Source organism: Silene latifolia, chromosome Y (genome assembly GCF_048544455.1).
Source record: "Silene latifolia isolate original U9 population chromosome Y, ASM4854445v1, whole genome shotgun sequence".
NCBI classification, from domain to species: domain Eukaryota; kingdom Viridiplantae; phylum Streptophyta; class Magnoliopsida; order Caryophyllales; family Caryophyllaceae; genus Silene; species Silene latifolia.
In genome coordinates, this window is record NC_133538.1 from 169942092 (window position 1) to 169956694 (window position 14603).

At 36.6% G+C, this 14603-nt stretch overlaps 1 long non-coding RNA gene and 1 pseudogene across 1 annotated transcript; both read left to right on the forward strand.

The window, feature by feature from the left end:
- Window positions 1-5714: 5714 nt before the first annotated feature.
- On the forward strand, window positions 5715-6928 carry LOC141627370 (uncharacterized). The gene is made up of 3 exons (XR_012536943.1): window positions 5715-5806; window positions 6234-6445; window positions 6581-6928. It is a non-coding gene; the product is annotated as an uncharacterized LOC141627370 (long non-coding RNA).
- A 4527-nt stretch (window positions 6929-11455) lies between these two features.
- Window positions 11456-12203, forward strand: LOC141626586 (putative NAD(P)H dehydrogenase (quinone) FQR1-like 1; annotated as a pseudogene).
- Window positions 12204-14603: the final 2400 nt, after the last annotated feature.

Below are 14603 nucleotides of genomic sequence, written 5' to 3' on the forward strand. Positions count from 1 at the left end.
CCTTTTATTCTTTCAGTTGTTACTCTTAGTTAGTTTCCTTGACATTCTTGTGCTGTTTTACAGTTTTGGTGCCCGGTTAAGGGTCCGTTTGGATTGAAAGAATTGGAGAGAAGGGGAGGGGGGAAGGGGGAGGGAAAGGGAGGGATTTAATTTCCTTTGTTTGGATAAAAAATATGGGAGAAAGGAAATGGGAGGGGAGAGAAATGAGAAGACTTATTTTCCCTCCTATAGAACAAACTATAATCTTTCCAAGGGTGGCAAGATTTGGAAAGAAAACATTATTTTGACTCTAATTATACCACCAGCATCCTTCAATCCTCTATCCATTCTTCATCTCCCTCCTTCCTCCCCTTCCATGTCCCTTCATAATTTTTGTTATCCAAATACCCACATCCCATTTGCCCTCTCCTTCTCTCCCCTCCCTTCACCTCCCCTCACTCCCCCTCCCCTCCCCTTCCCTCCTAAAATTGTATCCAAACAGACCCTAAATCTTATTTTCCTGTTCAATCTTGCACGTTTTTTCTTACTTTTGTTTAGCTATTTTTTTGCTCCATGTAATTTGGAATACCGTTGTACTTTTTAGGGAATCAACGATGTTATTTAAGCAACAAATGTCAAATCTGACGCCTCTCAAATGGCTACCTGACGGAGTTGAATCGGGTGAACTCGGTGACATTACCAACTCAAATTTCAGGTTCATTACTCTTTCTTTGAAAAAAAACGTACACTTTGGTTAAACACTTATGAAGGAATTTTAAATGCTCATGATGTTTGTCACCAACTATAAAAATCAACCGAAGAAGCAAACAAAAATGAAAATAAATCTGAAAAATAAAGAGAAATTTGATTCACCATTGTCATTTGAGCCTCCACTAATTGCATCGTCGCTCACAACCCGATCACTTTTTAGAATAAACATCATTATTAATAGTTATGCTTAATATGATTACTTCTGCTCAAACTTGCTTTTGATTGTGCACGCAAAAGTAGTGTTGATTTCATTACATTACCTTTAGTCGCAAATGGTTGGAGCAAAATCACCTGAAGAAAAATGATTATATATTGTTCATTGCTTAGATGACGTTTAACGTAACAGAGATAAAATCAGGAAGAATATTAGATTATTAGTTGGTGGCACAATTGTAAACGTGCAAAGTGGACGGGAAAACAAGACTTAATCATCCCGGTAACACTTATTATAATGAATCAAATGATATGTCAAAGTTGTCCTAACTAGACTAGCAAAGTCTGATTGTTTTAGACAATAAATATTTCTTTTTTTCGGTAAAATGTAAGTATATTACTGAAAAAACGTAACCATACATCAAGTAGCCCAGTGGTCAAACGACCTAGCCCGGAGCTAAATAATCCAAACTACAAAGAGCCCAGAACAAGCCAAAAACAAAAAAACGGACCCACTAACTTCTCAGACTAATTTTTGGACAACAAAACGCAACACCTGGAGGAAACCTTCACTTTCCTCATTTTACCAACAACTCTAAAAATGGATCGTCTTCCTCCTTTAATCAAGCACGATTTCGCAATCCTTCCAACCATTCCCTGTCTCGACCTCCCAAATTCTCAGTGAAGCTCAAGGTACGATCTGTAACCTCTTTAATGATTTGAGTAACCAATTTCGCCGGATTAATCAAGATTAATTCATGCTTACATAAATTCCGTTGCATCCAGATACCATAGATACAAGCATTGATAATGGCGTTGGTGACATCTTTCCGCATCCCAGAGCCCTTCAGTCTTCTCCTCCATTCTGTAAAAGCATCCGCTGGAATGCTCTCTCCAAACAATCCGCCTACAAGGTTAAGGACCCTGGAGCTGTAATCACATGCAAAGAAGAGATGTGAAGCCGTCTCAGATCCAATTCCACAAATCTCACAGGTATCATTGTCACTTATCCCGAATTTATGGAGCTTATCCTTAGTATTTAGAGCATTATTCATATAAATCCAGGTTAGGAAACTGTGTTTGGGCAGTGTGTATTTATTCCATACGAACTGATGCCATTGGACTCTCTCCCCTTTATTTCTGATGAATTCATACCCTTTGGCTATAGAGTAGTCCCTTCCCTGATCCATTGCCCATATGTGATGCTGATAGGATTCTTGAAAAATGGACTTAACAGAACAAATTTTCCTCCAAGACCAACTCGAGTTATTTGTAGGAGAATACTCAAGCCAATTATCCCCTTTTATGTACACTGCATTAACCCATTTAACCCATAATTGGTCTGGTTTGGTTGCCAACCACCAGACCAATTTTCCTACAGCTGCTTTGTTCCACTGGATTGCACAGTTCAGTCCAAGCCCACCTTCATGCTTAGGTCTGCATATTTTTTCCCATGAGACAAGTGGAGATCTCAGATAGTCAACCCTTCCGTCCCATAGGAAATTTCTACATATGGCCTCAATCCTTTTGAACACTCCTGCAGGAAGAATAAAAATACTAGCCCAATAATTATGCAAAGTTTTGAGAACTGCCTTAACCAGGACCATTCTACCTGCATAGGATAGCTTTCTAGCTCCCAAATTCCTTATTCTCTGAACTATTTTATCAATGAGAGGCTTACAGTCCTTGGCATTAAGTCTTGTAGTTTTAATATGAACTCCAAGGTATTTGAAAGGTAGGGCCCCTTCCACCATCCCTGATATCCTCAAAATGTCCTGTTTCAAGCTCTCATTAACTCCATTGAAGTAGGCATTAGATTTTCCCTTGCTCATATTGAGACCTGAGGTTTTAGAGAAAGTTGCAAAAGATCTTAGAATAGTCATAATAGAAGGGCCATCTCCTTTGCAAAAAAGTAACATATCATCTGCAAACATAAGGTGGGTGAGCTTCATCTGCTTACACATAGGATGGTATTTGAACTCATTTGTTCCAGTTGAATAAGTTAAAATCCTAGACAGGTACTCCATGCACACAGTAAAGAGAAGGGGAGATAGAGGGTCTCCCTGTCTCAACCCCCTTTCTCCTTTAAAAAACCCAAAAACATTACCATTAAGATTGAGTGAATAACTTACAGTTGTTACACATTGCATTATCCACCCTTTGAATTGTTCTGGGAATTTTAGGGCACTGAGCATTTGATCTAAGAATTCCCATTCCACTGTGTCATAGGCCTTTTGGATATCCATTTTGAACAGACACCTTGGTGAGACAGCCTTCCTTTCATATAGCCTAATGATGTCTTGGCAAATGAGAATGTTTTCCATAATACTCCTCCCTTGAATGAAACCTCCCTGATTTTGGGCAATCAGGTCTGGTAAAATTCTAGCCAATCTTCTACATAAGATTTTAGAAATGCATTTATAGATGACATTGCAGCAAGCTATAGGTCTATATTAAAGGACACTAGTGGGTCTCTCAATTTTAGGAATAAGAGTGACCAGAGTAGCATTGATCTGCTTGAGAATTAGGCCTGACTCAAAAAAATCCAATATTGCTGCAGTAACATCATCACCCACTATATTCCAACTATCCTTAAAAAATTTACTTGAGTACCCATCAGGTCCAGGGGCCTTGTCATCAGGGATCTGAAAAATTACCTCTTTAACCTCGTCTTTAGTGACTGGAGACAGGAGAACATTCCTATGGATAGCATTGCACACCTTCCCTTGTCTGACTATACACTTATTGACTTTGGAGATGGTTGATTTTGACCCTAGCAGCATGGTGTAATAGCTCAAGAATGCATTCTGGATTCCTTCTTGATCACTGTAAATTTTGTTCCAGTGATCACTAATTTGGCAAATAAAATTTTTGTTCCTTCTTGCCCTCAAGACTCCATAAAAGTATGCTGTGTTAGAATCCCCATCCTTCAACCAATGAGCTTTTGCTTTTTGTTTAAGATAATCCATTTTAGCAGCAAACATAGCATTGAATGTATGATTGGCTTCATATTCCTGCTGGATTATATCCTTGTCACCTGGAGAAGCAATAATCTGTTCCTGCAAATTCTTCAATCTGAGTTGAGCAATGTCAGCTTTATTCTCAATATCAGAGAAATGAGCTTTATTGATCTTTTTAAGAACAGGCTTTAACAATTTCAGCTTCTTAACCACTTTGTACATTTTGGTGCCAGAGATCTCTTGTTGCCAGACCTGAGAGACACACTCCTGAAAACCATCAGCTACACTCCACATATTAAAATATTTGAATGGCCTATGCTGATTTCCCCCTAGAGAACCCTTACTCACTAAACAAGGGTTAGCTTTGTTTAGTATATGATTAGATTTAATGCCCGTGCAATGCATAGGCCTATTTGTAGTAAACTATCGTGTATAGTGTGGTAATTTTAAAGGGAACAAAACTGTTTCTTTATAAAATCTTCTTTCATTGGTCCTTTCTATCCATTCAAATTGCTACACTTTTTAATTTTCAATTTTTTCCCTCACGTATTCTAGGGTCCTGTTCTTTTGGGCTGAATGAAGTTGAGTTGAAATTATAGCTGAATAGCGTTGAACTGAATCAAAATTTGTTGAGATAAGACGGATTAAAAACAAATCTATTAGTGGGTAAAAGTGATTACTTACCGATCCCGTTTTACGATAAATTTGTGTAAAATCGCCTTACACAAGTATTTTTGTACATCTTAAGGGTGGTTTTGTGCTTTTGCTATTTCCACTGCATTATTCTTGGCATGACAACAAATCTTATTCCCGATGCCTTACAACGTAAGACATACTATATCTCCATCTCAAAGAGCATTGGTATAGCCTTTGTGTATATAAGATAGAGTTTCACTTTCTTGACTGTACCTTTCTCATTTTGTAGAATGTCATATGAAGCTATGTTTGGTTGGGGAAACATATTTTTTATGTTTGTTGGCAGAGAGCTGGTCTCTGAGTTCTTAGGCCATACGTGGCATTAATGAATGTGGTTCAACATAGAATACCTGATTCATATGTATCATATGAACTTCAATCCTTGGCAAGTGAAGGTAGTTCGACTAATATTGCAAGGAGTGTGATGTATTGCACTACTGCCCGCATCTAACTCGACTAAAACAGCAGTAGCCTGACATTTGTTTAGTTTTTATTGTTTATGAGGGTTACTTTAATCAGAGGTAATCAAATGATCAGTAAGGAGAGAGTGTTTACCTTTGTTTTTGGCATAAAAGACCGACGAGTAATTTACGACGCTAACTAACTGATGTTGGAAACTTGGAGAAAACAGAAATAATGAAAGCAATCAATTGAGGTCTATAGTTTGTATTCTCTCTGTCGAATGCAGTAGTTTGTAAAATTATTTTTTGAGATATACTTTGTATAATTTATGCATTGATATTGCCTTGTTGGTTCGGTGATCACTATCTCTAGATTGTTGTTTTAGCATATAATGCAGCTTTATTGATTTGTCTTAGATGATTATGCATGCTTATGATGCGTGAAACGGAAGATGTTGTAGTCATGAAAATTAGATGTATAAAAATATGCAACCCGCGATAACTCTAATTTTACAGAACTGCAATATATGAGATCATAGATTCTATGCCAAAGTCAACATATGATCTTACTGTAAGATTTATGGCCCAATCCTGTAAGATTTATGCCCTGTCGATGCATGTATATCTACTCTTTATAAATGCGCCCAATCATCCTTCGTACTTGATCTGACTTTGTTATCTGTCAAATGATAAATCAAGATTAGTTTGTGTAGAAGTTATAATCTAAACCTACAACAATTGAATTGCTCTGGGGATGGGGAGGATTCTCGAACGATTTGCTGGACACTAAATTTCACACCACCTGAGGACAGGGATGGTGCGGATTTGGACATCCGCTACGGCTAGGTCAGCTGCTCTTCTTGTTGGGTTATGCTGGAGTGTCCGAGTGTGAATTAAATCTTATTTAGAAAATTAACAAATGCTCTAACATTTTATTCTTGTTGATTAAATGCTGATATTTTTATTCTTTATCGCATTTACGAAAATAGCATCTGTGTATGTTATCTGACCTCCAGATGGGGAACTGCATGAGGAAACATCTGTAGTAAGTATAGTAAGTAGTAACTGAATGCTCTGTTTTGCTTTGGATTAAGAAATAATGATTGGATTGGCATTTTAACCCATATTAAGGGATAAACTTTTTCTTTGTTTCAGTTTTATTTGGTTATTTGGCTATATGAGTTGGTATTTTAGATAGTTTGGCTGAGCTCATATAATAATTGTTGAGATGGAATTTTCTTTTGATATATAGATTCGATTTAAACTTTTACAGATCTATGATATTTTCCAACTCTTGCCTCCGAAAATTCAAGTTGGAGGGTTCTCTGCAACTATGCCACTAGAAGCATTGGAAATTACCCGAAAATACATGAACAAGCCTGTTAGAATCCTTGTAAAGCGCGATGAACTTACTTTGGAGGGTATCAAACAATTCTATGTGAACGTGGACAAGGAAGAATGGAAGCTTGAAACTCTATGTGATCTGTATGAAACCTTAGCCATCACTCAATTCATTGTTCTGGTCTTAATTATTAATCCGTACATGTTATCTTATAAAAAAAGGTAATTTTATTTTATGATGAAAAAGAATACGGTAAATAGTTGTTTACATATTTTCAGGGAAGAATAATCAACATCACCTTTGTTGTTGGCCTGATTGGCAATGCAGGAAGGCCAATTACAGTGCCGCTAAAGCTGGGGTTATTGGCTTCGCTAAAACAGTTGCGAAGGAATATGAAAGCAGAGGAATCAATGTAAGCATCGCAAATATTCTTAACCCTTTAAGCCTGGTGTACATGATATCCTTACCCTTTGAGCAAAAGTTAAGGCATATAGAGTATATCTTCTGGACCATTTAATTTACCCTCATCATTACCGTTACCTGTTATCTGTCGCATTACTCCCCTGCGTCTTGTGCCTAAAGCAAATGTGGAAAAATATTAGAAGGGAGTATCAATGATTCAATGATATCTGAAACTTTTATTTCTCAATTTTATTCAGGTCAACACAGGTGGACCAGGGTTCATTGCCTCAGACATGACTGCAAAACTAGGACAAGACTTTGAGAATAAGCTCTTGGACTTCATGCCCTTAGGTATAGTCAACCTGTGATCTGCCCTCGTGATGAGTGTTGATGAGAGAAAGCTCCTGGATGCATTACTTTTATTCCCTCTCAGCCTAGAAATAGCTAAGTTGGATATTCAAAGCAAAGGCTCTTCAAATGTCTGAAATTGATAAGAGTCGGATTTTTTAAGATTAGTACTTCTTTCATGTAGGGTCTCTTCTTTCCATCTGAGCTTCTCTCTTCTTCCAGTGTGAACATTATTGTCTTTTGTGAGAAGTTCGACTAAGACCAACCCCGAAGTTGTAAACATCGCTCTGTTCAATAAACAAGAGGCTTGACTGAAAGTACTCGGGATCCAAATACCCAAATGTACCCTAGACCGCCTTGTCCGAGTATTCTATTCACATTGAAATGGTTTGTGGCTCTGTCTAATTCATCAGCACTAAAAAGTCTAATTCTTTGTGCAACTGTTTCGTCGCCTGTCATTTGCTGTTGCAACAATAATTTGCCATTTTGCTCAAATTTTTATCTTTCGGCCTGATAATTAGAGCCACCAGTCTACTACCAGCATAAGTATTATTCCTAATGATATTCAAAAATACAAAAAAGGAAATAAGAAATTAATGCAAATTGTTGTTCTGTACAGAATTTTAGGCTATACTTGAATTTGTTGGTTTTGAATGTTTAGATTGGGAGGGTAGAGAGGGGAAGGGCATGGAGAGTGGGAGATGGTGGGATTTGGGATAAAGTATGTGTGTTTGTTAGCTGCTTGTGGATTTATCTTTATGGAGACATGTGAGCACAAACAATTAATTTAATCTGCTTTTGTAACTAAGATCAATGAGTGACTTTTTGATTTAGCCGTCTATGCTTTTCTTGAATATTGCAATGGCAGAATTTTGTTTATAACTAATGATTAGCATATGCAGGTTCCTTGAACTTTGTATTTTTGTCCTAGATTTATTTGACGTATGCCATTTTTTGTTAGTCTTTGATTTACAGTAAAGTAGTTAATTAAATCAAGTTTTTATCATGTTACATGTATTTGAAATTCCTAAGACATTGTTATCTCTTGGAAATTGTACGTGTAATTGCAAGTTAATTATTAATGAAACTTACATTTTAGTAAAAAAAAATAATATTAACGGTCGGAAAATGTCATCACCTCGGTATAATGGCATTTTCTTGTAGTGAAAATTACCGTCTTAAATAATAACTTGGTTAAGATTTATGTATAAAATATATTTTTAGAGTTATTCAAGCTCAAGAAGTGCGGTCATATGAGAAATAAGATTTATGTGAAAGTAGAGTTTTTCTACAGCGTTTAACATAGCGTAAAAGTGCTTTTAATGTATTCTGAAGAAACTCAATAAGTCTACATGTGAGTTTAAATTGATGGCATTTAATAATTTGGGGCTTTTTTTAGGTTTTAATTGATTGCATGTAATAATTGGTGGCTAAAAACAGCAACCTTTATTATTCGATTTTAATTTTTGGGTTATTTTTGTGTTTTTGTTTGTCTTTCTGTTTATATTTTTTAAATCGTCATTTGCCATTTTACCAGATTTGCCCTAAATATTCTGGTGTTTGTCTTTCAACAACAATGGTGATCAAGAATGGCGATCAATACGTAGCAGGTACATAGATCTCAGTTGTCTGGGGAAATTACTTTTGCTTATGTCTCTAACAGTGCTACTGTTAGGCAGGATCTTTAGTCCAATCTTCATTTCTTAACTCTTGTTAATCCTTGGCTTATTTTAGAGGATTTTAATGTGGTTTTGTATCCGGAGGAAAGGATTAGTAATGTTGATCCTAATTTGAGAGACATTGCAGATTTTTCAAATTGTATTGCCCAGATATGAGTTGCTGATCCAAACAAACTGTTCTTTTGCTGGAACTTTCACAAAGCGATTGGGGTACATGTCTTCTCTCAAACCAACTGATTTTAAAAAAATGAAAGCACAAATGAGTTTTGATTAGTTCGTCGAGTGAGAGGAGGATGACGATATTGGAGAGGAGCAAGGAGGTCTAAAGATTTGATTTTGTGGTTGTGCATCCACATCTTGTCAACTTCTATAGTTTATAAAGAAGTTGAGAAAGACTATTTGTTTCCGAGTTGGTAGGTTGTGACTTCAGGCTTTAGGAAGATTTTTTTGCATAAACTTAGGTATAGCATCTAAGTTTAACCCTGCTTTTTTAGACCTAGGTAGTTTCAGACTAAAAGAAGCGGCCCCTTTCATTCTTATTGGAATTCTTTATATTTTGTCAATCATTTGGTTATAGCATTATTGAGATAAAAAGCGTAATCAGATGATGAATTTGCAAGGCTAAGCTTCAACTCATTCGCCCTTGGAGATATTGGTGCTATTTTTTAACAGAAGAATTTTTTTCAATTTCCTTGTTAGGGTAACCCACATTCATATCTGAGCAGACTATCATCAATTGAAAGCTCTTTGAAGTTACAGTGGCTAAGATTGCTACACAACATCAAGCAACATAGTGAGCAGGAAACAATTAATCAAATATGTCATGCTCACTGATGAAAAGACCTACTCTGAGGTGTGCTTCACTTTTAAAACTTTCAATTGTTTTGTAAAACACACTTACATCTAAGGCCTCTCAGATTCTATTTCAGGTACTTTCTTTTTATCTTCATTATAGACTCTGCTTCAGTAACTTGTTTTTTCGTTTCACCCTAAAAACCATAATAGTACTGATATTGAGTTTTATTGTTAGCTAAACTAATCGAAATTGGCCACGTCTAAATCCTGAATCTTGAATTGAAAATTTTGTTACTCCTAAATCAATAAGCTCGGAGCTAAGATTATGACGGTTGTTTCACTGTCAAGGTTGTAAGGTTTTGCTACTTTTCTTAGCTTTGCTTCATCAGTTTAAGGTTTAGCTATTCAAACACGCACCTCAGATTCTTAGGTTCCTTTCCTGCTTTTTCTATCACAGGCACTTCGCAGTCCAAGTAGTTCACGTGACTGGAACTACGGTGGCCAAGGACCATCTCTTAGATCAGGTAGATGCCAAAAATCTAGGATTGGTGTGTTGCTTCACCGCCTATGTTACTCCGACTCGGCTTGAAGGGTCGGACACGGGGGCGTATCCAAGTGTCGGACAAGGCTATTTTGTGAAAAATTGTCAAGTTTTTGGTCTAAAATAAAGTGTTCGAGTGTCATACCAATGTCCAAGGATCGAGTGTCGGACACGGGTACGTGAGCTTATATGAAGTGTCGAAGTAACATAGTTCACCGCTTAATTTAGCTATCATGTTTTGATATATTTCTTTATATCATATGGGTTGGGTCATTTTCTGAATTATATGGTGTTTATGCTTATATACGAGAATATTGTTCTCCAAAGGCTTTACTGAAATGCCTCTTTGAGGAGGCAAGAAAAATTTGTTTTGGGCGCCGGACTACGCTTTTATTATGTAAAAGACTTGAAATAAATTGGACAAATATTCTATACAACTCTTAAAATAGCCTGGACTTCCTTGCTATAAAAGTATTCCTCATGTTCCTCGCTTGACTTTTTACCGACACTCTACTTTCCGGAGTTCCCTCGCTGTCATAAGTGTTTTGTGATTTGTCCACTTTTGTCTTCTCTTTATTTTCATTTTTTTCATGGTTGATGACTTTAAAGTTATAATCTTGATGAATATAGTTTGGTGGGTAATTTAGATTTTGTATTCTAATTGGTGGGTCGTTATTGATTTTAGGGTATCCGAAAATGGAGAAGATGGTTTTGGCTCTCCTCTATGGTGAATAAATGTTTTTTTTTTTTAAATGTTGGTGCTCTGTGAATTACCAGCCTGGCTATATAAATTTTGAATTTTTCGTATGTCGTTGGAGTTTATATATTGTCTTATTTAATTTGCTTGGTCTGGAGTAGAGTTGGAAGGTCTAATTTTAGAATACAGAACTCTTAATGCTGAATCGCTATGATTTAATAATCCAAAATTTACGCGAGAGGGTCTTACACTCCTACATGTGAGACCACCCCATTAATCCTATAGTTGAATAAGGTACATACATAAGGATTAGTTGTTCTCACGTGCGAGACTGTCTCACACAAGAGTCAAAGAATGTCATATTGTTGTTGTGTTTCTCTCGAAAAGTGTTGTAGCATTGATATGTAGAGTCAGTTTAAGATTTAAACAACACTCATCACAAACATGTTAAAATGAATTAATACTCAGGGAAGAAAAGTTGGATATACTTGAATTTTTGACATCGTATATTATACGAGTTGATGACACTTTGAGGTGTACAGCAACTAGCAGAAGATATTCAGAAAGGAGCTGCGTCCATGGAGGGCGTTGAGGCTAAACTCTGGCATGTAAACATTAGCTTTTACCCATACTATTTACTAAAAAATGCTCGTAGCTTTTATTGGACGAGGTTATTGTAAAACTACACAAGATGAGTACACCACCAAAGGGAAATGTCCCCGTCTTAACTCCACATGAGCTTGTCAACGCTGATGGATTTATTTTCGGCTTTCTCACAAGATTCGGATCGGAATGATGGCTGCTCAGTTCAAGGAGGCTTTTCTTGATGCTATTAGTGGACCGTGGAGAACTCAGCAGCTTGCAGGAAAGCCTGTCGGTCTATTCTTTAGCACTGGATATCAACGTGGCGGACAGGAGACCACGGAAGTAATCAATGTTACATGTGCACTATACTTGCGTACTTTTTTTTCTCGCTACTTCCGGATTTTCGTTCCAAGGTACTTATTCTGTATGATGCTCCTTACAGTTGACTGCCATAACCCAACTGACTCACCATGGTATGATCTTCATTCCAATCGGGTACACATTTGGAGCCGTAATGTTTGAGATGGAGAATGTCAAAGGTGGAAGCCCATATGGTGTTGGAACTTACACAAGAGATAGTTTGAGACAGCCGACTGAGCTGGAGTTGCAGCAGGCTTTCCACCAGGGCAAGTACATTGCCACCATCACAAAGAAGCTTAAAGGAGTTTTTTAACTTATACAAAAGTCATAGATGAATTATGAAGCATACACATTAGATACACCTAAGATAAATGCCAGCATTCTTATTATAAAACCATTCTTTGCCTTTTCCAAATTTTCCAAAAGCTGGTTCCTTACATTTTGTAGCACTCATGTATTTAAACAACCTAACCAAATATGCTTTGATGTTTAAAGGAGTAGATGTTGAATGCAAGATAGACACCTGCATCACCGATACAAATGTGAATGCGCTTCAGCTAACATCAACGACGCCTTCCGCGCGGTTTTATTTCTGAACTTTTTCGAAGGTGTGTGTCACTGTGGCATGAGACCTGTATTCGTCTCAGCGCTTGTGTAGTCTTTTTGTGTTGTATTCTCAGTTTTAAGTTTGTTTGCAAAATACTCCAGTCATAAGCCTTTGTGGCAGTGTAAATCAACCTTCTTTTTATTAAAGTTGGTCGTTCACTTGTGAATCATTATTTTGCATTAGTGATAAGCCCATAATTATATATGTTTTTACCTCGTATTCGTATATTGTTAGTGTCGTCTTTCGCATTATTTGAGCTAAATTATTATATATTCGTTAATTTCGAGATTTAATTACTGTTATTATTATTTAAAGGGTTTTTTGTGTTTTACCACCTATTAAGTATAAAACTTTACAAGTTACCACCTATTGAGTCCATCTTTACTAATAACCACCTATTTTTGAAGATAATTTCACAATTTACACATATTTTGCATTTTATTGACGTACTTTGTTATTTATCGCCTCGTTTACATTTTATCTACTATCGGTTATATTCAAGGACCAGACTACCCCTTACCCCTTATTATTACACACACTCCCCATCTTCTTACTCATTAAACGCACGTCACCTAATTTCTCCTCATCCAATTTTGATTTACAATCTCTATTTAATTTTCATTAGAACCCTATAAATCAAATCTGAGTATTTGATTATCATATTAAAGCTTCCTGGTGATTTCCTACATTAGGCTTGAACTTTCTACATCCTTCAGGTCTCCTCCCTATGTTGTTTGGTGTCCATGATTCCCCAAGGACAGCCGAGAGTCCACAGTCGCACTTCCTAACACCAACACTATTGCACTGCTTTCAGTTGATGACGACATTATATCTGATATTGAGTGTAAACTGATGTAATAAACCAGAAATGATTGAACTAAGACATTCAACTTGCACAACCCAGAAATTATTGAGTTCAAAACATAAGAACCCATAAATTTAAGGAGAATAACCCAATAATTGTTGAGTTTAGAACATAAAAACCCAGAAATTGATTCCAATAACACAGAAATACTTGATTTTAGAGCATGGATAACCCAAAATTGAGCATAAACCCAGAATTTGTGAAGAAAGATAAATAAAGCTAAACAATTAACAAACAAATCTAATTGTTGTTGCATTCCCAGAAATTGAAAACGAAAGCAAAAACGAAAATAAGAAAAAGGGAAAACATGCATGCTGGAAGTTGCCATCTCAAATTGATGAACCCTGATAGTGAAGACGCATTCAATTAGATTGGGGCTGGAGGTCTAATTTGTAAAGGTTGTATGACGGAGTGTGTGTAATAATAAGGGGTAAGGGGTAGTTTTGTCCTTGAATATAACCGATAGTAGATAAAAATGTAAACGAGATGATAAATAAGAAAGAACGTCACTAAAATGCAAAATAGGCGAGAATTGTGAAATTATCTCCAAAAATAGGTGGTTATTAGTAAAGATGGACTCAATAGGTGGTAACTTGTAAAGTTTTGTACTCAATAGGTAGTAAAACACAAAAAACTCTTATTTAAATGCAAATGGGCTTATTTAATGTGTTTTGGTAAAGCAGATTACAAGACGGAACAGAACGGGCCGAATGACGTGCTTAATGGATCAAAAGTATGACACAAGGATGTGTAAAACGGACCAAGGAACAAAATAAGAAATAAAAAATCGGAAATAAAGAAGCACGCTAGCAGGCACGTACGTAAGTATTAATTAATCACCCAATTCGCAGCCCATGAAATGACGAGGTATATTTCACGTGAAGACAGGATGAAATATTGTTGGACCAAAGTAAACCCAGGTGATGAACATACAAAGCCCAAAACTTGTGGACCAATTCAAAAACACACGTGGGATTGCAAGCCTAAAAGAAAAGAAGTATGAGAATAGAAGTATAGATGGCGAAGCTACTGGAAACGAACCAAGTTCGAAGATGGAATTACACTTCTACTACGGATCTCCAAATTTTATATTTTCCGTATCCTACTCAGAAAATCTATCCTAAATCTTTCCCGAATTTAATCCCAACTGAAGCTATAAAACTCATCTTCTCAATCAGGCGAAGGAGCAGAATACCCAAATATTTTAGAGATATTGAGCGAAATTATGTGACGATTTGAGACCTAATTGGGTCGTGAGAGCAGTAGGAGACCGTAATCGGGCGGAGTGAGTTTGTGGCGGATCCTGAGGTGCGACAATCTGATGTTCCGACTACAAGTTCAGGGCAGAAATTAAGTTCTCTCTACCTCTCTAGTATTCAATTTATGGTTTATTTTCGTTGATTAATTTTAGTATTGAAACCG